Genomic DNA, 26,787 nt, shown 5'->3' on the forward strand with positions numbered 1-26,787 from the left:
GGGGTGCCAATTACTATTAAAATAAATAATAATATTGTTAATATATGTAAAAATGTCTAAGTCATAACATAATAACATCATTTCATATATATAATTAAATAACAAAAAATAAATATTAAACTGTAACTATGCTTCCACTATTCAAGCTCGCTGATTGGTTTAAGAATAAACCGCCAATTTATCTTAGATATTTTTGCTGCATATGCTACAGAACAGCAAATTCAAATATGCATAAATGGCTGTCAACAGGGTCAACATAAATGGCTGTAAATGTGTTCCCTCCTGACTGCTTGCTCCCGTTTTGCTGAGCGGTGCCAGCCCAAGTTATTTTCTGTTCATTGCCAGTTCATTCAATAAAGACAGTTAACAATCTAACTTCTGAGTACTAAGTTATTGACCCAAAAATAGCAGGGTAAGTTATTTTTTTTTTGCAGTGGGCCGCGCAAACATATATGTTTGGTTGTGTGGGAACGCGACTTGAAAAAGGTTGGGAACCACTGGTCTATGTGAAAGCTCTTTATGGAATTCTGACTTTTCAAAAAGCAGGAGGTTAGGTGGAAATAATGTGTCTTAATTTCTTGACAAAAACATAACCTATAGATTAGTGGAGGATGTATATATTGGACAGGAGGGATAATCATTGCTTATTGATCTATCAAAATTTTCATGCTAATAATGAAGAGGAATTCTGGTATCTGGTATTAGAATGAATAATCTGATTTCTAAGCTGTCTAAGATAATTTCAGTCAGTGAGAGGGCCTAATCAGAGTTCTGTTTCACCATCTGAATGTGGTAGGCGGACATGCCTGACTCCTGTCCCCAGAGTCCTGGCCTCTGATATTGCATGGACAGTGATTGAGGATAAGATGTAGACATGTCAACAAATGAATTTTTTTACATTTCAAAGGATATTTGCAGCAGATGGCTTGGCAAGGAAAGGAAAAAGGGTGCTAAAAAGACAGGAGTGAATGTGAGTCTGTAAGTATTGGAAACTGCGAATTACCTTTACACCGGTGTGATTAGTCCACAAAGCTGACACTTCATAGTTTACTGTTCAAGAATCAGAATTACTCAGACAGTTATAATAACAGATATATAAGCTCAAACATGAAAACAAAAATAAAAATATGAAAAACATTTGTTTTAAATGTCTTAAAAAAATATTGATGTAGCATATGATTTTAGAAACATAATGAAGCTAAAGGCCACAAGTCTACTAATCCTTAATTTTGATATTTCAGAACATAATCTCACAAACTGAATTTTATGAATCATTTTCTAAGACCATGTCATGTGTGTTTTTATAGAAGGCAAAATAAAAAGCTAATAAAATTGATTTATGACCCCTGTAAGCTCTCCGGGAGTGATATTATCTCATGTATGGACTAGCAAAAAACTGCCCCATTCATGATTCTATTGTTCTTATGAAACGAGCCTTTCACACATTGGCCAGGTATGACACAAAATCCTAGTTATTATTTTATCATTATTCTTTAGTTTTTATTCCACCATTATTAGCTTTTGTTCTGGCATTACAAGGTTTACCAAGCCACATCGCTTCAATCTCAGTATACATTTACCCCACTATTATCAAAACTCTTACTATAAAAATAAAACAAACTCGTAGTCTTGAGCGCAAATGGAGAAAAACTAAATTGGAAGTTTTTAGAATTGCGTGGAAAACAGTATGTCCAGCTATAGACAGGCCCTAAAAACTGCCAGGGCCGAGCATATCCACAAACTCATTGAAAATAACCAAAACAATTCAAGTTTTTTATTTAGCACAGTGGCTAAATTAACAAATAACCAGATGCCACCTGATTCAAATATTCCATCAACATTTAAAAGTAATGACTTTATGAACTTCTTAACGGATAAAATAGATAACAGTTTCATCCATCGGACCCAAAGATAAACTGCAGTGCTTTACAACTATAGGACAAGAAGAGCTAAATAGACTTATCACTGCATCTAAACCAACAACGTTTATTAGAAGAACCAATTCTCAACATTATTAACTCATCGTTATCTTTAGGTCACGTCCCAAAACCATTCAAGCTGGTGGTTATAAAGCCTCTTATTAAGAATCCACAACTAGATCCTAGTGCACTGGCAAATTATAGGGCCATTTCAAATCTTCCGTTTATGTCTAAATTTTTTGAAAAAGTTGTGTCTGCTCAATTGTGCTCCTTCCTACAAAAAAAAAAAAAAAAATAAGATCTGTATGAAGAATTTCAGTGAGGTTTCAGGCCCCACCATAGCACAGAAACTGCACTTGTTAAAATTACAAATTACTTCTTGTGTCAGATCAAGGCTGCATCTCATTGCTAGTTTTACTTGATCTTAGTGCTGCGTTCGACACCATAGATCATGACATACTCAGAGATCGATTACAAAACTATACAGGTATTCATAGGCAGACTCTAAGATGGTTTTGATCCTACATGTCCAATCGCTACCATTCTGTTTATTTAAATGGGGAGTCATCAAGTGCCACAAGGTTCTGTCCTAGGTCCTCTTCTATTTTCAATATACATGTTGCCCATTGGTAGTATTATTAGAAAATACGGGATTAGTTTCCACTGTTATGCTGATGATACTTAACTAAATATATCAAGGAGACCAGACGAAACTTTTAAATTATCTAATGTTACAGAGTGTTTTAAAAATGTAAAAGAAAGTGGAAGGGATTTCAACCTTCAGTGAAAGATCGCTTCAAATGTTCCCTTTTTGTTCTTTCAGCTTGGCAAAACAATGGGGAAGTGAGCCTTAGGAAAAGGTTGCTACGGAGACCACATCCTACCTGAGGGAGGTGACGTGTGAAGATACTGATATGGACTGACCCAGGGGGCAGTACTACATATGGAATGGGTCTCTGAGGCAGGTCCTACCTTAGAGTAGGGATAGAACAGCTGCCAGAAGAGACTGACAGAGCATAGGCCTGCCTTGTGGATGGGGCTTTAGCCTGAGTGATAGTGTTTACCACCGCCGGTGGCAGATCACTTAGGTCGGCCACGTCCCATCCAGAAGCAACACGTGGAGGATCCAAAGATCTGGACGTAGGTGCCATATGGTGCCGAGGTCCTGAGAGAGGAGGTCCCTTCTCAGGGGGATGTGCCAGGGAGGGGCTGTAACGAGGAGCATGACTTCCGAAAACCAGGTCCGGGTAGGCCAGTAAGGCGCAACCAACAGGACCTGTTCATCTTCCTCCCTGACCTTGCACAGTGTCTGTGCAAGCAGGCTCACTGGGGGAAATGCATACATGTGTAGAGCCCGAGGCCAGCTGTGTGCCAGTGCATCCGTGCCCACAGTGCATCCGTGACTGGGCACGCTTGTTGTTGAGACGTGCCGTCATAGTCACTGAGTCTAACTCCATACCGAGATAAGAGATTCTTTGCGCAGGGGAGAGCTTGCTCTTTTCTCGGTTAACCTGAAGCACCAACTAACCGAGGTGCTGAAGCACCAGCTCCCTGTGAACGCACAACTCCTTTCGGGACCAGGGCATGATGAGCCACAGATCCTGATGCCCACTTCCCACATCCCCGAGTTGCCTGTGTCAGGTCCGCTTCGTCGTCTTGGATGTGATGGGGGGGGGGGGGGGGGGGGTACATGGGGGTGTTGTGTGGGCGCTTTTTTTTTAATCTCAATTTCCAAGATTTTCTCTATGCTAGAATGTATTTCTGACCAAAATAGATTTAAAACTGGACAAGACCAGAAGACATGTATATGATTAGCTGATAATTACCCACACTCAGTGCTTAATTTGTAAATTGCAAGGTCCCGGAACAAAACAGGGTAACGGTTTCGGCATGTGATTACAGAATGGAGAGGTAACGGAGCATTCGAGCAATCACATTGGTGAACCAGTTTAAGTGATTAAGAGCGTGCATCAGATGCTTTTAGGGTCTGTAACACCACGAATAACCTGGAAATGCCATGCAATTTTAAAACAGCAAATTCCAGGCCTAAAAAAAAAGTTTAGAATAAGTAGTGGAATTTTATTTTACAAATCTCTGTATAATAGAGTTATATTTAGTCAGGTCCTAAATTTAGGTGGGGGAGTGTGTGTAGCTATATTGAATGGCTTAATAATTATCAAAGCTTTCAAGTTCATAATGAGGGAAATCCTGCATTTTTTCAATAGATCCACACAAACTATAAGATTAAATCAGTCATCCGAAACCAGCTTCTCATCAGCGCATCTTCACTACAGTGCCCTGCTGCACGCTGCAATACAAGTCTTTCTCTCGCATTTTGGGACAGCCAACAGAACTGTCACTTGACTAATCGGGTCATTGTTGCATTGTCACAAAAAATATATATAATTTGCACTACTTTAAATATTTTAAGCAATACTCGCGCGCTTCAAAGGCTGTATTATGTGGCCTCACAGTCACATCTTTTTTGTGCATATAAAGCCGCCTCGCGAGTATTATGTAAGAGCTATTTTTCGTAGTTTGTTGACTTTAAGCAACCAAATCCACACAATATGACACACAAAGTTATTTGTCTACTCTTTAAGCGGAGATCTGTCTCCTCCAGGCTGTGGGCGGCGCGTCAATCTGAGAGGAGGCGTGGAGAAGTGACGAGGTTTTGCTGCGGCCCGTGTCCGACATCAGTCTTTTTTCCTCCTTCTCCTTAAACAGCTTATACTAGAATTAAAATAGTCCAGTTTTATATGTAATATCAAGTGATTATATTTCGTTTCGTGGCTGTGATCTGCTTATATTTGTGTGCAGTCACAACATCAACAAATGTTGTGCTTTTGTAGAATGGAAAAAAACAACATGATGTGCTTTCTGCCGTGTCATCTTTAACAGGAGAACAAAAATGAACCGACACTCAGCGAAAACATGCCTCACAGACATGATAAATAAATCTATGTAAAGATTTAAATGACTACTTAACGAAATAAAACAAATCGAAAACAAAAACTGTTTCATTATAATCATAATCATTTTTCACTTTTCTTTAATATACTCGGTAGAATGGCCTTTAATATCTTCAATGCAGGTATGTAAACAGATATTAATAATTTTTCACAAGTATTTATATTATACACTTTAATAAACATATTTATAAGGGGAACAATCATTAGCTACTCTTCTGATTCTATATCATAATAGTGTCTAACTTGTAAAAACCTATAAAAATCATGTTTCTCCACGACCAAATTTGATCATTAAATTCTGAAAATCCTGAATTTCTCCCTTTGATATAATAAAACAGTAAGCACCTTTTTTGTGCCCAGCTTTGAAACCTTTAATCCACGGCACGGCAGAACTGAGAATCATAACCAATCAAACAATCCGATATATCTGTCACGGAAATTACCATCCCCTATGTATCATCATTTGAGTGCATTGCTTTTTTAGTGAACGGTGTCTCACCTGTCCTTATTGTGCTCATATATCGAAGTCCAAAACCAAATAATCTATTTTTAATTGAACTCACAGAGCTACTTACATCTCTTAGTGCTGTTTGTCCAGCAATGACTGTGACTGGAGATATTAATATTCATGTGGATAACTCTAATAGTAATCTAACAGATTTCATGGATGTATTAGACTGTTTTAACATGACTTAGCACGTGAAATTTCCCACTCATAATTAAGGTCATACACTTGATCTGGTATGTTCTGTTGGGGTGGACATTGATCAACTAGATAGTAGTGACTTGTGTATCAGTGATCATAAGCTTCACACTTTTAATTTAAATGTTCCACTTTTAAGTGGTACTCAAACAATTTTAGTTTTAAAAATGTCAAGAATCTTAACTTTGACAGTCTCTCCTGCCTGATCTCAGAGCACTCAGCTGTTGATCACTATAATCTTATTTTGTCATCTGCATTGGATGAATTAGCCCCTAGGAGAAAATCTGTTGTTTCATTTAGTAAATCTTCTCCTTGGTACACCACTGAGTTAAGGGCTATGAAGATGAAAAGCAGGCAGCTTGAACGCCAATATAAGAAATCAGGTTTAACTGTTCATAAGCTTATGTAATACGGTCATTTGAGTCAATACTCTGAAATACTCAAAGTGTAAGGACCTCAAGCAATTATTTAATTTGTTTCATGTCTGTGTTTATTGTAGATATTTGTTACTAATATAATGTAGAGGATAAATGTTGAAAGTCTCAGAAATGATGTATAATGTTGGGGGCGCTGTGAGAAGAAAAGAGTAGTGGGTAAAAAGGAAAAAGAAGAAGCAGAGTTAACACGTTTTGTTCATGTTAAAACTTTCAGCCCCAGAATCTGTCACAGAAAACAAAAGAGAAAAACAACCGGGGCAAATAAATCTAACAGAAAAGAAAAGCTGTCGTTGTTATTGTCCAAGGGGGCAACATAAAATTGGTGTTTCTGCTCGGTTTGTGACGGATTTCGGGAGGAAGAGAGCAGCAATGGCAGAGCGGTCATCGAGTGATAAAACGAGCCGCAAGTGCAGTGCGAGCTGAGGACGAGCCGCGAATCATGAGGAGAGTGGGCTTTGAAACGGCGGAAAAACAACTACAAACGTGAGTTAATCTGTTCATTAAGTGGCCATAATGTTGCCTGTGTGGGAAGCTACGCTGGATGAAATAGAGGGTAAATTGCTCGAGTTATCTGCTTCGCAACTGAGAGATTTGTGTGAAATGTTAATGCTAAATGTGAGGGAGGATGAGACACACACGCCTCGCGCTTAGAAGACGTATTCTGCAGTATTTACAGGGAGATGATGTTGTTTCACTTGAAGGTGAAGGACTATCTATGTTATTAGATACAAAAGGAAAAATTGACAGTTTGATAAATGTTGACGAAGAGAAAACCGAGAGATCATCCAGGGCAGAAGATGAGGAAACCAACGAGGGGCAGCGAAAAGTTGACCTGGAGCACCACTCTGTGGGCGTTAGTGGAATTGCATCAGAAAAGCCTGTGATAATCACTGCAATAGAATCAGTACGTGCCAGAACAGACAGAAAAATGCCAAATTCATCAGTTTTTTAGGAGAAAATGTCACACTAGTGCATCCAGTGTACAAAAAAGAACTCAAAATAATTGGACAAATTGGTGAACCTGGCCAGAGAGACAAATTAAACTTTACCAACCTGGACAGACAGATTCACAGGGCATGCAAAAGGGGTTGTGATGAGGGAGAAATTGTTGAGGCAGTCATTAAAGCCATCATCCCAGGTGTCAATTTGAGAAGTTATCTGGAGAGTAGAACAGACTTAACATTGTCTGTCCTTAAACAAATTCTCAGAGCACATTTTATAGAAAATGATCCAACTGAATTGTATCACTCACTCACACGTGCAGTTCAAGAACCCAAGAAAATGCCTATCCAGTTCTTAGTTCGAGCCATGGATCTCAGACAGAGGGTTTTGTCAGCATCTGAAAATGTAAAGGCAGGATTAAGATATAATTATGAACTAATCCAGAATCAGTTTCTGCAGACAGTTATGACTGGTCTTCATGATGACAGCATACGCACAGATCTAAAACCCTACTTGGAAAACCCATGCTTAGAAGATGAAGTGCTTCTGGAGAAAATGAACATGTCATATAGTCAGGAGCTTGAACGAAAATCAAAGTTCTCAACCACTCGACCAAAAATAGCCAAGGTGGCCACAGTGATGGAGGAGGAACAGGCACATGCTGAACAAGATAAAGGTGTCATTATAAAAAAAGAGAAAGCTCCAAAGCCTAACAACCTGATGGAAAAGCTTGATGCACGAGACAAAGTGATTTGTGAAGCAATCCAGAGCCTTATGTCTCAAGTAGCGAGCCTTGCTCAAACATCACGGCCTCAGACAATCAGAAACAGTAACCAGAGATTCACTCGAAATAGATTTCCACCTGTTCGAGCAAGCACCAGGCGCTGTACCCAATGTGAGCAGTCCAACCCAGAGGGAAGATGTGAACACTGCTACAAGTGTGGCAGCAATGAGCACTGGGCAGTGGGTTGTCGGAAACGAACTGTAACCAATGTGACGTCAAGCAAGATTGAGATTACATCAGACATCATTGAAAGCTTACCAAGAGCTTGCTTATCTGAAGCACCATGGTCGATCACACAGGAGAAAACAGCCAGTTTGGTGGGACTCGGAGTGGAAGAGAGACATCTCCCTGACACAGAGGTGAGACCAGTGAGAGAGCTACTTGAGGAGGGAGAACTCAACCTGACAGCGGCGAATGGGACGAGCATACCATATGAAGGCTGGATGGAAGTGGAGTTTTGTCTGTCTGGAAACACTGAGACTGAAGGAGGGGGCACACACCTGCTGGCACCAATTCTCATTGCATCCAGTGAATTGGAGAAACCCATAATCGGCTTTAATGTGATTGAGGAATTGGTCCAAGCTAACGCAGCCCAGCAGATTCCTTTGAGTTTTCCTGTGAACAAACTGAGTTCATCTCTGGAAGTTAGCCCTAGGAAAGCAAAAGCCGTTCTGTCACTGCTGAAGAAACGCAAAAACAGCAGCAGCTGTCATATTGCAAGACTGGGAAGAAAATCCCTCATTCTTCCAAGGTGCGCGAGAGTGAACGTCAGCTGTGGTAAACTGAATAGGACGGTTACCCTTGGAACACACGTGATGCTGGAGCCCAATTCAGAAGTACCCTGGCCGGCAGGTATAAAGGTAAACAAACAGCTTATTCAGGTGCCTCAAAATGATAATGACAACATTATAGTGATGGTGGAAAATACCACGGAAGAAGAGGTGACACTTACAGCACGGACTCTCCTGGGGTGGCTGCATACAGTGGATGCCATCCATCAGCTGGAAGTGAAACCACCGCCTCCGTCTGAATCGCAATTTCAGGTATCACAATGCGACAATGACTCAACTCCAGAGACTCCGATCAGGGTTCAGGAGAGTGAAGGATGGGACCCTCCAGTGGACCTCAGTCACTTACCTGGGGAACAACAGGAGCGTGTGAGACAGCTGTTGAGAGAGAATAGTGGAGTATTTGCTAATGATGACTGGGATACTGGATGTATTCAGGATCTTACAATGGACATTCGTTTGAAAGACAACATCCCTGTTCAAAAGACGTACAATGCAATACCACGACCCCTATATCAAGAGGTGAAGACCCACATACAGAACTTGCTGAGTCAGGGGTGGATCCAAAAGTCGACATCCTCCTATTCCTTGCCGGTTGTGTGTGTGAGAAAGAAGGATGGGAGCTTGCGTCTATGTGTGGACTACCGGCTGCTCAACGAGAAGACATACCCTGACAGGCATCCTATCCCACGAATCCAAGAGATCCTAGAAAATCTAGGGGGGAACTCCTGGTTCACTGTACTGGAGCAGGGTAAAGCCTATCATCAGGGTTTCATGGGTAAAGACAGTAGGGCATACACGGCATTCATAACACCCTGGGGGCTCTACGAGTGGGTACGGATACCTTTTGGCCTCACAAATGCACCTGCCGCTTTTCAGAGGTACATGGAAGAGTGTCTAGGAGAGTTAAGGGATGATATATGTGTTCCCTATCTTGACGACATGTTAGTCTTCAGCAAGGACTTCGAACAGCACCTAGAGGACTTGAAGAAAGTGCTACAGCGACAGGAGAAGTGTGGTATCAAGCTAAGGCCAAGGAAATGTGTATTTCTTAAGCGGGAAGTCTGCTATGTGGGCCGCATCATCTCTGAACAGGGGTACAGCATGAACCCCAAAGAAAAAGAGGCTGTGCAAGCACTAAAGTGGGAAACACCTAGCACTGTTCGTGAGGTGAGGAAGCTCATGGGTTTCCTTGGTTACTACAGATCATACATTGCTGACTTTGCCAGAATAGCCAAGCCTTTATATGAACTGTTGACAAAGCCCAGCATGTCCAAGACGAAAGTCTCAGGAAAAAGAGGGGACTCATCCTCACAAGCACCTCCATCACAGCCAGTAGAGTGGACAGGGCGACATCAGGAAGCACTGGAGAAGCTGATCTCGGAGTTGTCAAACCCTCCCATAATGGCATACCCAGACTTTGAAAAGCCATTTGTCCTTCATGTTGATGCGTCAGAAGAAAGGCTAGGAGCCGTACTGTACCAACGACAGGGAGGCAAACTCCGAGTAGTTGGTTATGGGTCTCGGACCCTGACCCTGCCGAAAGGAACTACAAGCTGCATTCGGGGAAGTTGGAGTTCCTCGGACTCAAATGGGCGATTACAGAGCGTTTCCGGGATTTCCTGTTTCATGCGCCACATTTCACTGTCTACAGTGATAATAACCCGTTGACATATGTCATGAAAACGGCAAAGCTCAATGCAGCGGGTCAACGGTGGGTTTCTGAGCTGGCAGACTACCGTTTCACTTTGAAATATAGACCAGGAACGGCAAATCGAGATGCAGATTTCTTATAACGGAGATCAGTGCCCATTGAAGTCACAGTCAGAGAGTGTACTCAGGAATGTGAGCCAGAAGTGCTGGGATCAATTGGGGAAGTCCTAAAAGCACAACGACGTGCGGAAGTGGACTGGATATCTGCAATCACTTGCAACATAGATGTCTTACCAGAGGAGCTTAAGGGTGGATCAGAGATCTGTCAACGGCTAACACCGCAGGATATTAGGAGTGCCCAGCTGAGTGATCCAGTCATCAGCCGAGTACTTGATCTGAAACAGAAACAAATCAGTCTCAAACACAAAGAAAAATTGAGGGAACCGGAAGCTGTGAGACGACTCTTACGAGAATGGCATCACCTGCAGATTAATGAGGAAGGTATCCTGCAAAGAAAAATAATGACCAGAACTCAGTTAGTTATCCCAGAAAACGTGAAAAGTATGATATACAAGTACTTACATGAAGACATGGCTCACCTAGGTGCCGATCGCATGGTGGCAGCAGCTCGTGCACGGTTCTTCTGGCCGAAAATGAGAGAAGAGATGGAGCATTATGTCACGAGAGTGTGTCAATGCCTAAGACAAAAGAAACCAAACCGGATCACCAGAACTCCAACCCAGAGCATTGAGACAACAGCTCCATTTGAGATGATTTCGATTGATTACCTGCACTTGGAGAGAAGCAGAGGGGGAGCAGAATATATCCTTGTGGTTATTGACCATTTTTCAAAGTTTGCTCAGGCTTACGCCACCAGAAACAAATCTGGAAAGACAGCAGCCCGGAAAATCTTTGAAGATTTCATCATGCGCTTTGGTTATCCTGGAAAGATCCACCATGACCAGGGGAGGGAGTTTGAGAACAGCCTGTTCCAAAAGCTACAGAGTTACTGTGGGATTAGGCATTCACGTACAACTCCCTACCACCCCCAAGCTAACCCGGCAGAGAGGTTTAATAGGACATTGTTGGGGATGTTGAGGACCCTAGAGGAAACAGAGAAGTTGAATTGGGCAGAACACCTGAACAAAGTTGTCCACGCCTATAATTCTACTGTGCACGAGTCAACCGGATTTTCTCCATTCTTTCTCCTTTTTGGTCAAGAGGCAGTTCTTCCAATTGATATTGTGCTCCCCACAAAGCAAGTAAAGAACACCCAGTCTTACACCAACTATGCTGAAAAGTGGAAAAGGTCTATGCAAGAAGCATACGAGATTGCGAAAAAGAACATGAAGAAGGCTGCTGCAAGGGGGCAAAGAAATTACAATCAGAAGGCATGGAGTTCTGTCCTGGAGCCAGGGGATCATGTGTTGGTGAGGAACCTGTCAGAAAGAGGTGGCCCAGGAAAACTGCGAGTGTTCTGGCAAAAGCAAACGTATGTGGTGAAAGAAAGGAGAGGAGATGGCCCGGTGTATGTAGTCGGACCGCTGAATGTGACTGGAAGGGAAAGAGTGCTGCACCTGAACCTTCTATTGCCTTGTCCTTACCTGGTTGATGAGCAGAGGACACCTGATGTTCGTCTGGAAAGAAAAGGATGTCAGAGGAACAGGTCAAAACAGGGAGCACAACCACGACGAAATACTCACCATGAAAGCACCGACAGTTCCAACGATGAGGAGGTTGACTTGTGGGTTCCAATGCAGAGAGCAGGAACATATCTGGATCCATGTGCAGCAGAATTTCACCCTGGAAGAGAGGAGAGAAACAGGAAACCTGAAAAGGAAACTGACATTGAAGAAATCGTTGACGAATCTGTAAACATACCTGACTCGGATAAGTCAGATGAAGAAGTGCTGGGAGATCTTCAAGTGGAACAGGAGCTGGAGGAAAGATTCGTTGGAGAAGCCGAGCATGAAGATAGTGATTTGGCATCGGAACCTATCAGGAGAACTTCTGCCAGAACCAGGCAACCTAGGAATCTGTACACGTATGACACCCTGGGTGAGCCCACGCTTCGACCAGTGAACTGGAGTGTTTGTGGTGGAAATACTGACGTGAGAACCTGCTGTGTACAACCCCAGCTGAGCATCGATCACCTGAATCTGTATCCTTCATACTAAGTAACACTAGTGTTACTCTCACCAGAGTTGAAAAAATTAATGTTCAAAGTAATAATGTTGTTAAGTGAGTTATAAACAGTTAAGGGTTTTGTAAGTTTACAATCGTAATAATGCTCTAAAGCAGAGTTATAGTTTGGTCAGCTAAAGGTATATTTGATAGGCTGGATGAAACACTAAGAGATTAATGCATTACTTAGGTGACATTTGAAATGTGTTAATACATTGTGGAGGTGTAGGTGGTTGTGTCCACTTGTCATTGCAGGATGTTCTGGTGGGCCCACCAGCGAGCCTAAAGACAAGACATCTCTCAACATGCAACAAATCTAAAAGTTTAGATCATTGTTATTATGTCACAGTTAAATGAAAGTAAACTATATTGTTACTAATATAATGTAGAGGATAAATGTTGAAAGTCTCAGAAATGATGTATAATGTTGGAGGTGCTGTGAGAAGAAAAGAGTAGTGGGTAAAAAGGAAAAAGAAGAAGCAGAGTTAACACGTTTTGTTCATGTTAAAACTTTCAGCACCAGAATCTGTCACAGAAAACAAAAGAGAAAAACAACCGGGGCAAATAAATCTAATAAATCTAACAGAAAAGAAAAGCTGTCGTTGTTATTGTCCAAGGGGGCAACAAAAGCAGCAAGAACAAGGTACTACTCATCTGTCATTAGTGATGGTGCTGTAAACCCTAATAAGATTTTTTAAGACGATCAACAGCCTTCTTGCACCAATCAAGTCACCAATTTGCTCCTCTGTGCAACAAGTTTCTTAGTTTCTTCATGGAAAAAAATTAAAATATCTATAAGTCTATCAGTTTGGTACCTTGCTCTGCAGTTCCTGTGATTTTTCCCAAAAGTGCATTGTCTAGTTTTAACAGTCACTAATGATTGTATTCTGAAATTAGTGATGGCAATGAATACAACTACATGAACTCTCAACTCAATTCCAACATCTGTTCTAAAGGGGTGTCTCTCTTCAATTAGTCCCCTCATCTTGAACATTGTGAACACTTCCTCAATACTGGTACAGTTCCAAAGGTCCTTAAAGTTGCAGCTATTACACCAGTCCTTAAAAACCCTGGATGTGATAAGTCAGATCTATCTAATTACAGACCTATCTCAAACTATCTCAAACCCTTTCTTGCTAAAGTTTTGGAACATGTTGTTGTGGCACAACTCACACTCACACTTGTCTTCCAACAAGCTTTTTAACCTTTTCAGTCTGGGTTTAGAAAGGGACACAATACAGAGACAGCCCTGGTTCAAGTTATGAATGATCTGCTTGTCTCAGTTGACTCTGGAGCCTCCACCATCCTGGTCTTGTTGGATCTTAGTGCTGCATTTGATACAGTGTGCCATTCTATCCTGATTAACAGGCTGGAGAGATGGCTTGGTATCACTGGTATGGTACTTAAATGGTTTAAAACCTACCTCACTGATCGTCTTGGGAAACAACAAATCTGAACTTGGACAGGTCCGTCATGGTGTTCCTCAGCGATCTGTAATGGGACCTATATTGTTTAGTGTATATATGCTTCCTTTGGGACAAATTATTAGGAAATTTGGTTTGGGGTATCACTTTTATGCTGATAACACCCAAATTTACATCAGCTCCAAGTCTGATCCTACTCTCACCTCAACAAATCTTTCAGAGTGTGTGCTGGAAATAAAAACGTGGCTGCACCATAACTTTTTAAAACTGAATTGTTCTAAAACAGAGGTTCTACTCATTGGCACACCAGCGGCTATTCACAAGGGTAGAAATCTTAATTTGATTATGGATGACAGTGTATTACTTCCATCTGCTCAGGCTCGTAACCTTGGAGGGATTTTTGACACTCATCTGACACTAGACTCTCACATTAAGAGTATTACAAAATATGCTTTCCATCACCTCAGAAACATTGCAAGAATTAGGCCTTTCCATACTCTACCTGATGCTGAAAGGCTTATTCATGCATTTGTTACTTCCAGGATTGACTACTGTAATACACGATTCATTGGCTTACCTGCTAAATCAATCAAACGCCTGCAGTATATCCAGAATTCAGCTGCTCGTGTTCTTACATATACTCCATCACTTCAGCATATCACAGGCGTCCTTTATAATTTGCATTGGCTTCCTGTACAGTCACGTATTGTTTTTAAAACTCTAATATTAACATTCAAACTATACATGGAACTGGCCCTTCTTATATTTGTGATTAGTCACATGATACACGCCTTCTCGTTCCCTTTGGTCTGCCCAACAGCCTCCCTATTGATTAAAATCTATGGGGAGAGAGCTTTCTCTGTTTCTGCACCCTAGGTTATGGAACGGTCTTCCAGTTGCTGTTAGAGATGCTGACACAACTGGCAGTTTTAAGAAGCTGTTAAAAACTCATCTTTTTAAAATTGCTTTTATGGACTATCAGTAATATTATATTGTGTTGTACTGTAATGATTATTTTATGATGTATTGCTTTTATTGTTTTGTATTTTATTTGTTTGTAATGCTTTGGGTTCTAGAAAAGCGCATTATAAATAAAATGTATTATTATTATTGTTATTATTATTGAATACAGGCTGCTTGGTTCAGGTGCGGTGTGTATATGGGGATGTGGTGAAATATCCTGTAATGTCCGCTGTTATTCAATTTAGGGGACAAAATCATAGTGTGGAGGTTGCAGTTAACCCGAACCTCCGACATCTGCTAATTCTGGGAACTAATTGGCCTGCTTTTAAAGAATTATTGGGGTACTTATGTGTGGATGTCTCTCGAGAAAAGGACAAGCAGGGAGGGGGGGTTGTGCGTGTAGGTGGGAGTGGCTGAACCGGGACCACTGGGATCTGTACCAGGGGAACAGAGGGAAATTGAGAGGCTGATCCTCTCAGGTCGCGATGATGTGACTCTGGAATAGTCACAGGACAAGTCATTGAAACATGCTTTTGAACAGGTCCGTTATATCGACAGTCAACCTCTCCAGCCTGCTCGTCCACTTTCCTATCTCTATTTTTCGATTATAAAAGACCGGTTGTATCAAGTGACCCAAGACGCTCAGACAAAGGAGGATACAACACAGATGTTAGTTTCAAAAAGCCGTCGGGAAATGCTTTTCCAGGCGGCTCATTGTTATCCCATGGCGGGGCATTTAGGTCAAACAACAACACTAAATCGTCTCATGGCCCGGTTCTTTCGGCCAGGTATTCATGAGAACGTGCACAGGTGGTGCGTGTCTTGTTGTGAATGTCAGCTGTTAATCCACCGGCCTTCCCAAAAGTGCCATTGCGCCCTCTACTGTTAATGCAGGTCCCCTTCATAAGAATTGGGATGGAACTCATCGGGCCATTGGAGCGATCTGCAAGATGGCATCATTTTGCATTAGTGCTGGTCGACTATGAAACACAATATCCTGAGGCAGTGGTGCTCTGCAGCATCTCCGCCAAAAGTGGTGCGGATGCACTGTTTCAATTAATCTCCCGAGTAGGGATCCCAAAAGAGATCCTCATTGACCAAGGCACGGCGTTTATGTCACATACATTATGCAAGCTATATGAATTATTGGGCATTAAGTCGATTTTAACCTGCGTCTATCACCCACAAACAGACTGGTGGAACGATTTAATCGTACTTTGAAACCATGATTCGTAAGTTCATTTACGAGGACGCCAAAAATTGGGATAAATGGTTGGAACCACTCTTGTTCGCTGTGCGAGAGGTCCCACCTTCGAGCTTCTTTATGGATGTCAGCCCCGGGGGGTTTTAGATATCCTAAAAGAAACTTGGGAGGACGGACATGAAATTCAAATATGCAATGGTCCTGAGAACAAAACTCCACACTTTGGGGCGGCTATCTATGGAGAATTTGTTACAGGTTCAAGACAAACAAAGCCGATTGTACAACAGGAACCCGCCTACGAAAAGTTTCACCAGAAGAGAAAGTACTTGTATAATTCCCCACTTCAACCTCTAAATTACTTGCAAAGTGGCAAGGACCGTTCGAGGACCACTCTACCGTTCAAGTTGGGGATCTCGATTATGAGGTGATTCGAACAGATAGGAGCGGGGCACGTCAAATTTACCACCTCAACCTCCTTAAAAATGGAGTGAGGTGGCGCCAGTGATGCTGGTGACGGTACTGAGTAGAGAAGATGATCTCGGGCCAGAGGTGAGCACTAAATCCCAATCTCTCGCTCTGGTCCCAGAAGGAGATCATCTCTAGCCCTTCCAGCTCTCTGATGTGGCCAAGTTGCAGACAGAATTTGCCAATGCGTTCTCGCCACTACCTGGTTGAACGAATCTCATTCAGCACCATATTCTTGAGACAGGCGTGGTAGTGCGCAGTTGGGCATATTGATTGCCTGAACACAAAAAAAGTGATTCAGTCTGAGTTAGAGGCAATGCTCAAAATGGGGGTAATAGAAGAATCCAACAGTGATTGGGCAAGCCCGATAGTTTAATTCCTAAAACGGATGGCTCGGTTAATTTCTGTGTGGATTACCGCAAAGTAAATGTTGTGTCGAAATTCGACACATATCCAATGCCGCGGATTGACGAATTGCTTGACCGGCTGGGCGCAGCTTGTTTTTATTTGATACTGGATTTAATAAAGGGATATTGGCAGATTCCCTTATCACCGGTATCTAAAGAAAAGACAGCTTTCACCACGCCGTTTGGATTACACCAATTCGTTACACTTCCGTTCGGCTTGTTCAGGGTGCCAGCCACTTTTCAGCGTCTCATGGACCGTATTCTTCGGCCCCATGCTGAATATGCCGCCGCCTACTTAGATGACATCATCATCTATAGCAATGACTGGCAGTCTCATATGGAGCATTTGAGGGCTGTTCTGAGAGTGCTGAGACTGGTCGGACTCACGGCCAACCCAAAGAAGTATGAGGTTGGGCGTGTGGAGGTCAGGTATCTGGGCTTCCACTTGGGTCATGGGCAGGTCCCCAAATTTCATAAGACGGCAGCGATTGCAACTTTCCCGAGACCTAATTACAAAAAGGAGGTGAGACAGTTCCTAGGGCTGGCAGGATATTATAGAAAGTTTGTGCCCAATCATTCAGACCTCACCAGCTCTCTGATCTCACTAAAAAGGAAGCACCAGATCTGCTCCAGTGGACGGAGCTAATTCAGCAGGCTTTGACCCAAGTAAAGGCTGCTATGCGTGGCTGGCCGCTCTTACATTCTCCTGACTTTTCTCTCCCCTTCTTGTTGCAGACTGACTCGTCAGACAAAGAGCTGGGTGCAGTCCTGTCCCAGGAGCTAGAGGGAGAGAAGCAGCTGGTGCTGTACATTAGTCACAAGCTCTTGAAGAAAGAGACTAAGTACAGCACCATAGGGAAGGGGATTGTTTGGCTATCAGGTGGGCTATCCTCACCCTCTGATATTATCTCTTGGGATGGGAATTCACTCTCTGTTCGAACCACACCCCTCTACAGTGGCTCCACCGCATGTAGGATACCAACACATGGATCACTCATTGGTATCTGGCCTTACAGCCTTTTAAGCTCCAGGTGGTCCACAGGCTGGGTGTACAGATGGCTGTGGGCAACTTCCTCTCCAGGAATGGGGGGAGGGCTGTAGGCTGGACGGCTACCCAGCCTGAGTCGGGCGGTGGGGGTATGTGGCGAGGGGGGCATTGCTCAGCGAGGCCTGCAGTGGCAGAGAGAGTTGGGAGACAAGCAGTGAGTAAGTAGGTCAAATACAAATGACAAACACCTGTGTCTCGTTCCAGTGATTGGCATGGAGAGACCAGATAAAAAGGCCGGGAGTGAGCTGGAGAGGAGAAAAAGACTGACTGCTGTCTGGTGAAGTGACCATACCTGCTCTGTAGAAGCCTTGTGAATTGTTGTATACAGATCGTGCCATTTTGAGCGCTGGTAGCGCAATGTTTTGTTTGTTTTTATTTTGTGAAATAAAAGTCACCAGCGGCAGTCTATCTGACCCCACCCTCTTCCTTCCTTCCGATCATTGACTTTGTAACAATCACCTAAAAGTAACTGCATTGGAAGAGTGCTTTGCAAGATTTCCAATTGTTTTAAATTGGCAGTATAGGTTGAATCACAGAAACATAGCAAATTCTCAGTTGGGCAGCAATATAATAGTCTTGAAGGCATGGCAGGAACTGTCCTCCTTTATCTTTTGCTAATTGTAACTATTCCAAATAAATCTAGAAATTATTCTATGGTAGTCGTTAAATTGTTTTTTGGAGAATTTCAACTGGTAAAGCCTGAAATATATACAATAGACAAGGGACTATATTCATTTTAACTGATTCTACTCCATTGCTCATATCCAAAAACTGAGTTTTGTTAACATTCAGTGAATAACCAGAAAGGCCCCCAAATGCCTTGAGGGAGGACCACAACATAGTTATTGTATTTTCAGGGATGCTCAAATAAACAAGAATGTCATCAGCATAAAGAGTTTTCTTCTCTTCTTTACCTTTAATATTTATGTCCTTTATGTCTATATTTTCTTTGATTAGTTGGGCCATTTATTTTTAATATTGCAGTGGGAGCCGAATATAAAGTTTTAATATAATTTACACATTTCTTCTTGAAACCGAACCTGTGTTGCACTTGATATTAGTATAGCCAGCTCAGAGTCGAAAGGCCTTCCCTGCGTCTAGGCTAAGAAAGTTATATGACTCATTATCAGAAGTGTATGTCTAATATTATCATGGCTTTGTCAGTTTTTAATAAACCCGGTCTGATCATGATTTATTAAATCTGGTAAAACAGCTTCTAATATTTTTGTTATAATTGAAGTATACAGTTTATAATCTACATTAAGAACTGAGATGGGTCTATATGTGCTACATTCTTTACTGTCTTTTCCTTGTTTATGTATCAACAATATGATTACCTCTTTCCAAGACTGTGGAAGTTCTCACTCTTTAAGTGTATGGTTAAATGATCTGAGAAGTAAGGGTGTTAATTCGGAGCGAAATATTTCTCTGATATATTTCTCGGAGCACTCTGTTGCGCTCTGCTCACCTCATCTGGAATATTTATCAATTATATGTAGACCATTCTATCTACCCCAGGAGTGTAAATCGATCATCATTACTGCTGTTTACATCCCACCACAAGCAGAAACCGGCTTGGCTTTGTCTAAGCTTCACAATGCACTCAGCAGCAACATCAACAAACATCCTGATGCTGCTATTATTTTCGCTGGGGACTTTAAAAAAGCCAACCTCAGGCAGGTTATGCTGAACTTTTATCAACATGTTTCCTGTCTAACCAGAGGACCGAACACACTGGATCATTGCTACTCTCAGTTTAAGAATGCCTACTGGTGGTGGATGAGGAGATACCCCCTGACAATGTAAAGCGCTTTGAGTGCCTAGTAAAGCGCTATATAAATGTAAGGAATTCTTATAATTACAAAGCTCGCTCACTACCGGCTTTTGGCAAATTGGATCATACCGTCATGAAACAGACAAAGGCTCGTTCAGGAACCCCCTGTGCAGAGGGTGGTGATTCGCTGGTCCACACACTATGAAGCCATGCTAAGGAGGGCCCTTGACGTAGACTGGGACATGTTTCGGGCAAGTTCATCTGACATCAGCGAGTTCACGTATGTAGCATTAAGCTTTGTAAACACTCTAGCCGAGCAAGCAACTGAAACAGTAACTATAAGGACCTTCTCTAATTAGAAACCGTGGGTGGAAAGAACAATCTGTGCATGAAGGTCTTTGAGGTACTCGTTAAAAACTACATTTGCTCCTCCATCCCAGATACTTTTGATCCTCTTCAGTTTGCTTATCGCCCCAACAGATCCATCGATGATGGCATCTCTCACATCCTGCACTTGTCTCACGCACATTGACAGTAATAATGGGAACTATATAAGGATGCTGTTTATCAACTATAGCTCAGCTTTCAATACTATAGTTCCCATAAAGCTAGCTTCTAAACTTATAGACCTTGGCCTGAATTCTTCACTCTGCAACTGGATTCAAGACTTCCTCACTGGCAGACCTTAAGGGGTAAAATTAGTCCAGTTTACCTCCAACTCCTCTTATGATCAGGGGGACCCCTGTGGAGAGTGTGAGCAGCTTCAAGTTCCTTGGTGTAAACATCTCCAAGGACCTGACTTGGACTACCCACATTCAAACACAGGTTAATAAAGCCAGGCAAAGACTGTACCATCTGCGACAGCTAAGGAAATTCAGGGTCTCACCAGCAATCCTGAAAACTTTCTGTTCAGGGGCAATAGAAAGTGTATTCACTAAGTGTATCTCAGTGTGATATGGGAACAGCTCCAGTCAAGACTGCAAAGCCTTGCAGAGAGTTGTGCGATTAGCTGAGTGCATCTTAGGGTCTGCTCTCCCCTCTCTGCAGGACATCTACCTCAAACGCTGCAAAAGCAGGGCTGTTAAAATTATCAAGGACTCAATCCACCACAGAAACCATCTTTTCACTCTGCTGCCATCTGGTAAACCCTTCCTTAGCCTGATGGCAAAAACCGAGAGACTTAGGAGGAGTTTCTTCCCCCAGGCCACCAGGCTCCTAAACTCAAAACCAGCCTCTTAACATCTACATGTCTCCACTTAGTATTGACTTAATCAGTAAGATATTCATCATTCTGTACCTCACATTGACATACTGACAGTGTCGACCTGTTTGCACATTCACCTTTTGTACATTCCTGTGTATCTCAATATTTAATACTACAGTATAATCAGTGTTGGGAAGGTTACTTTGGAAATGTAATAGGTTACAGATTACAAGTTACCCTATTTAAAATGTAATAGTAGTGTAACTTTTTAAATTACTTTAATAAAGTAATGTAACTAATTACTTTTGAGTACATTTTGATTACTTTTATAAATTTCTAATGAATGTTAATTTGCAACTGTTAATCATCTTCAACCATTTTACACCATGCAGGTTTAACCTTAAAGTAGTGCTCAATACTGTCAGACTTTCACCATCCTTCATCACCTGAATTAAGATGATCAATTTTGAACAAATCCACCACACAATCAGACTTTAGTACTGCCTTTTACTTAGAGATTGATCTGAAGTTCAAAGCAGATTTAAAATCAAAAGAAATAGTTTATAGATACTGTTTTTGAAACCAACTCTTTGCATAACTACAGGCATCTAACTGCATCTAACAATGGTTTGGGGAAAAATAGTTAATAAAAAAAATAAAAGCATATACATCAACTCACATACGGTTATCTAATAAGCATGTGTCCTATTTTGTGTACTAAACTCCTGAAACATTGGTGTCTTTCTGAAACACTGCTGTCTCTTTGTATATGATATGATGATAGTTTCTCAAAATAAGTAAAAAATGCTCATGAAGTGACTATTCTAGAGATTAATTTCCATGAGGGGCGGACTGGGAAAAAAAATAGGCTGGGAAATCTCACACTCATACACCCACAACCCATTCTGAAACATGGACAACCCTATTTTTTTTTTTGGACCTGACATGAAAAAGATTTGAATCCTTAGGTTGGGGGACTTGCAACGTAATTAAGAGTTCTCTCCTGAACTGCACCTTCACTTTCATTATCCATCCATCTCTCTCATGACTTTAATACTGAAGATTTTTATTTGACTTTTACCATGTTTTGTAAGTGCAATTTTGTTTTTTTGGCAAATGAATTACCACTTGTATTTATTTTTACTACAAATTCCATAGTTAAACCACGGTTAGTGCCATACCATAGGCTACATTAATTTTCCTAAGGGTTGTGTTTTTGTATCCACTAGCTCCCCCTAAACCTATGATAAAATATGATGATTTGTCTGCTAACTTACTACTGGAACATTACAAAAGATAATAATGACATCGTTTATACAGTATTTTGAGTGATTGCGAGCAATGGGCTGCTGCTGCTTGACTAAGTAAACAAAGACAAAACTACATTAGCATATTTACAGATGAAACTGACCTGCACCTGAAACCTGAACAGAAGTGTCGCTTCTCTGCTCCAGCTGTGCGCTTACACAGTTCACTCCGGTCTCTCTCTCGCATTGATTACTCGGAGTCTGATCCAAACCGTTCGGCGGAGGCGCGGAGAGCGCGCGAGCCCAACCATTGCCAGTCACGACTAACCGATTCATGATTTATTAGAGATTTAATCATCGAATGGCGGATTCGGAAATAATCGCTTTAGTATATTCGGCCTGCAATTATACAATAACAATATTAAAGTAGAAGTCCAAATCGTCTGCCAGGCCACTGGGAATAGTCCCGGTTCTCCCGATGTCAAGTCAGCGCCTGATTTCCACAGACACGCAGAATGTGCAGGATTCATATTCAGTCTTTTTGCGGCTTAATATTCACAGACATAAGTCCATATCGGGTTTTGATTCAAGTGTACTGACCTAATTTTGATTTATTCGTCCAAAATGTGGCATATTGCGTCTGCGTTATAGGCTGAATTCCATTTTTATGACTCGATTCTACGAATGTGTTTTCCGCGTCTCGGATATTATGGGCCATATGTCTTAGTGCAATTTGGGAAAGAAATAAGCTGTATGTGGATGTGTGTAAATATTCAAATGTAATCCTCTTTGTAATCGTAACAATTTTCATAAGTAACTGTAATTTAATTACTCATTTTTTCTTAGTAACTGTAACTGATTACTGTTACATTTATTTTGTAATTAAATTACGTAACGCCGTTACATGTAACTAGTTACTCCCCAACACTGAGTATAATGCACATACACACATTTGCCTCTTGTACATTCCTGTGTATCTCAATATTTAATACTACAGTATAATGCACATATACACATTTGCCTCTTGTACATTCCTGTGTATATAAATATGCGCACGTGTTTGTTTCGTTCGATTGACTTGAAGCGTCGCTGCGCACAAATCCAAAAATAAAAACAAAGTGGGTCACAATGCTTCAAGTCAAACGAACGAACAAACACGTGAAAGCGATTCGAAAGTATAAGGAACCGTCTGCTCTGCTCTTTATAGCTCTCATGAATGTTACACAACGATCAACCTGCACAGTGCAAATAGCCAAAACCTGGATATTTTAGGCAATATTAAAATCCTGGCTGGGACGTGTCCCGTATGAACGGCGCATATGGTCACCCTAACTTTCATGTACATTATTTCCTATTCTATATTTAATTCTACAGTATACATCTTTTTTAAATATATATTTTATTCTTATATTTTTATTGTTTACTTTTTTTCATTCTTTCATAGCTATATTTATGTATTTTCATCTGTGTTGTATTCTTTAATAATTGCACTGTCTATGGAGTGGACCTGACTCACATTTCACTGCCGGTTATATATATATGCTCTATATAATCGTGTATGTAATTAATAAAAATCTTGAATCTTTAATATTTTGTACCATTCAGTCAGATATCCATCCTTTCCGGGAGATTTATTTGTCTTTAAGCTATTTATTGCCTTATCTAATTCATCTTGTGTTAGTTCAGCTGTTAATATTTTTTTTTTTGTTCTGAGCCAACTGATGGTATATCCAATTAATTAAGAAAATTAATTGATTGCATGTTTGTTTGAGATAGCTGAGATTAAAGAGTTTCATAAAAATTTTCAAAAGAATTTATAATATCCTTTATGCAATTACTTATATTATATTATATTATTATATATTATACAATTATATTATTTACTATGTTTTTTGTTCTTTGCTTGCAGAAATGCCAAGCTAAAATTTTCATGGCTCTGGGCCCAGTTGCTCAGTTTTTCTATATAATTTTCATATATATTATTTATTTATTCTCTCACTGTCTTTATTTGATTCAGCAGATTTGAGTTATTATTCTATGTTCATCTTCTATTTTTTTATTATTTCTTGTTGTTCCTGAAACAACTTCTGTTTGGTCTTTTTCCGCAATCAAGTCAAAATAATATTTTTCCCCTGTATCACGGCCTTAAAAGCATCCCATAACACATGAGGTGAAACCTCTCAATTATCATTATCCTCTAGGTAGTGTTATTCCTGTGTTTAAAGGCCAGAATCAATTTTTTTGGCATGTTATCTAAATGTTATTTAAGATAAACACCAGCAAGATCTGATATATCTCTCACACCAATTCTACAATCTTTAACAATATGAAGGTCTGATTTAAGACATACTACGAATATAAGAAAATGGCTTTTAATGTCAACGGGTTGCGTAATGTTGTAAAAAGAAGAAAGGCCATAGCAAAGATTAAGAGAGAGGAAACAAACATTATATTTTGGCAAGAGACACATTTGTAAAAACGGTTACTTTTCATCACATCGGTCTGGTAGAAAACGAGTAGATATTTTAATACCTAACTCACAAACCTTTGAGTTTATGTCTGAAATTAGGGACAAGGAAGGAAGATTTATATTGGTAAAAGTAAAATTTGATAAAAAAACTAACTTTATTTAAACATAGTTTTATATATTGACAGAATGTACTCATGAAAGTCAGAACAATGCAATTTAAAACCAAAAAAACTGCTAAACTATTTATGATAAAAAATAAAAAGTCATTCTGAACAATGATTTCCACTTTAAGAGTTATATAATTATAATCCTCTCAACAGTGGGTAAATCCTCACTTTTAGTGAGGGCCTCTCAGCTCGTGATATAAAGTAATAAATCCCCCCTCTTAGTAAACAATCATGAGAAAGTTCAAATAATTTGGTCCCTTTGCATCAATCTATATTTCCTTATACAGTAAGTGGAGGGGATTATATATGACAAGGATGACGGTAGATAAAATAATGAAAAGGAGATTACCGACAGCCATATCACCATGGAGGCCAAGACCGGTTTCCCAATTAAGCAAATCAGGGCTGAGCCTGGTCAGTACCTGGATGGGAGACCTGGGAAAACTAGGTTGCTGCTGGAAGAGGTGCTAGTAAGGCCAGCAGGGGGTGCTCACACTGTGGTCTGTGTGGGTCTTAGCGCCCCAGTGTAGTGAAGGGGACACTATACTCTCAACAAGCGCCGTCCTTCAGATGAGACATTAAACCGAGGTCCTGACTCTCTGTGGTCATTAAAAATCCCAGAATGTATTTCGAAAAGAGTAGAGGTGTGACCTCGGCATCTTGGCTAAATTCACCCATTGGACTCCGACCATCATGGCTTCCTATCAATCCCCATATCTGCTGATTGGCTTCATCACTCTGTCTCCTTTCCACCAATAAGCTGGTGTGTGGTGGGCGTTCTGGCGCAATATGGCTGCCATCGTATCATCCAGGTGAATGCTGTCACGGCAGGGATCCAATGAGGCACGGAGATGGAACCAATTGCAGGTAAGTCATTTGTTAAAGGGTAAACCAAAGGGGTAAACAGTCCAGGCAGGGTCAAAACCAGAATATCGAACATAAACAAGACACGAAGACAAGGCAAAGCAAGGCAAGAAGCGACGGACATGAATAACTATAGGACATTAAACAAGGACTCCGTAACACAGACTCAGACAGACCGGGTATAAATACACAGAAGGATAATGAGGGAACAGGAGACAGGTGGGGAACAATCAATACTAACAAGGAGGAAGGTGACCAAATAAGGGAACAGGAAGTGATAAGGTGACAGACACTGTGAGAAAGGGGGACATCTAGTGGAAACCCAGGGACACAACCCAGACACTGTGACAGTACCCCCCCTCTACGGAGCGGCTCCCAGACGCTCCACGACAGACACAAAACAGAGACCAGGAGGGAGGCGGACAGGTGGAGGCTCAGGGGGAGGGACGGAGGGCCAGAAAAGAAAAACATGGGGAACAGGCACTAGAATGTAAACACAACACAGAAAGACCAGGAGGGAGGAGGACAGGAGGAGGTTCAGGGGGAGGGACGGAGGGCCAGACTAACAGAAAGGAACAGGGACAGGAGTGAACACAAAAACAAAAAACAACATGAAGCCCCTCCAGGGCGGGGCAGAAGACCACACCGTCCATGTGGTGGAGACTGGAGTCCCCCAGGGCGGAGCAGAGGACCACCACAACCGTGTGGTCAGGGCGGAAGCCTCCCAGGGCGGAGCAGAAGACCACCTCAACCGTGTGGTCAGGACGGAAGCCCCCCAGGGTGGAGCAGAAGACCACCACGTCCTTGTGGACGAAGCCAGAGTCCTCCAGGGCGGAGCGGAAGACCCCCACAACCGTGTGGTCAGGGCGAAAGGCCCCCAGGGCGGAGCAGAAGACCACCACAGCCATGTGGTCAGGACCAGAGCCCCCCAAGGCGGAGCAGACCTCCGTGCGGCTGGATCAATGGGACAACAAAACTCTGGTAATCCCCTGGTGTCCTTACTGGACTCCAGAAGATTGGTGCTGGCCTGACACTGCTCATGAAGATCATTGGTGACTTGCATTTGCTCATGAAGATCAATGGTGACTTGCCTTTGTTCATGAAGATCAGAGGTGACTTGACTCAGTCCTTGAAGACCACCGGTGACTTGACTCAGTCCTTGAAGACC

Source organism: Carassius carassius, chromosome 24 (assembly GCF_963082965.1).
Source record: "Carassius carassius chromosome 24, fCarCar2.1, whole genome shotgun sequence".
NCBI lineage: Eukaryota > Metazoa > Chordata > Actinopteri > Cypriniformes > Cyprinidae > Carassius > Carassius carassius.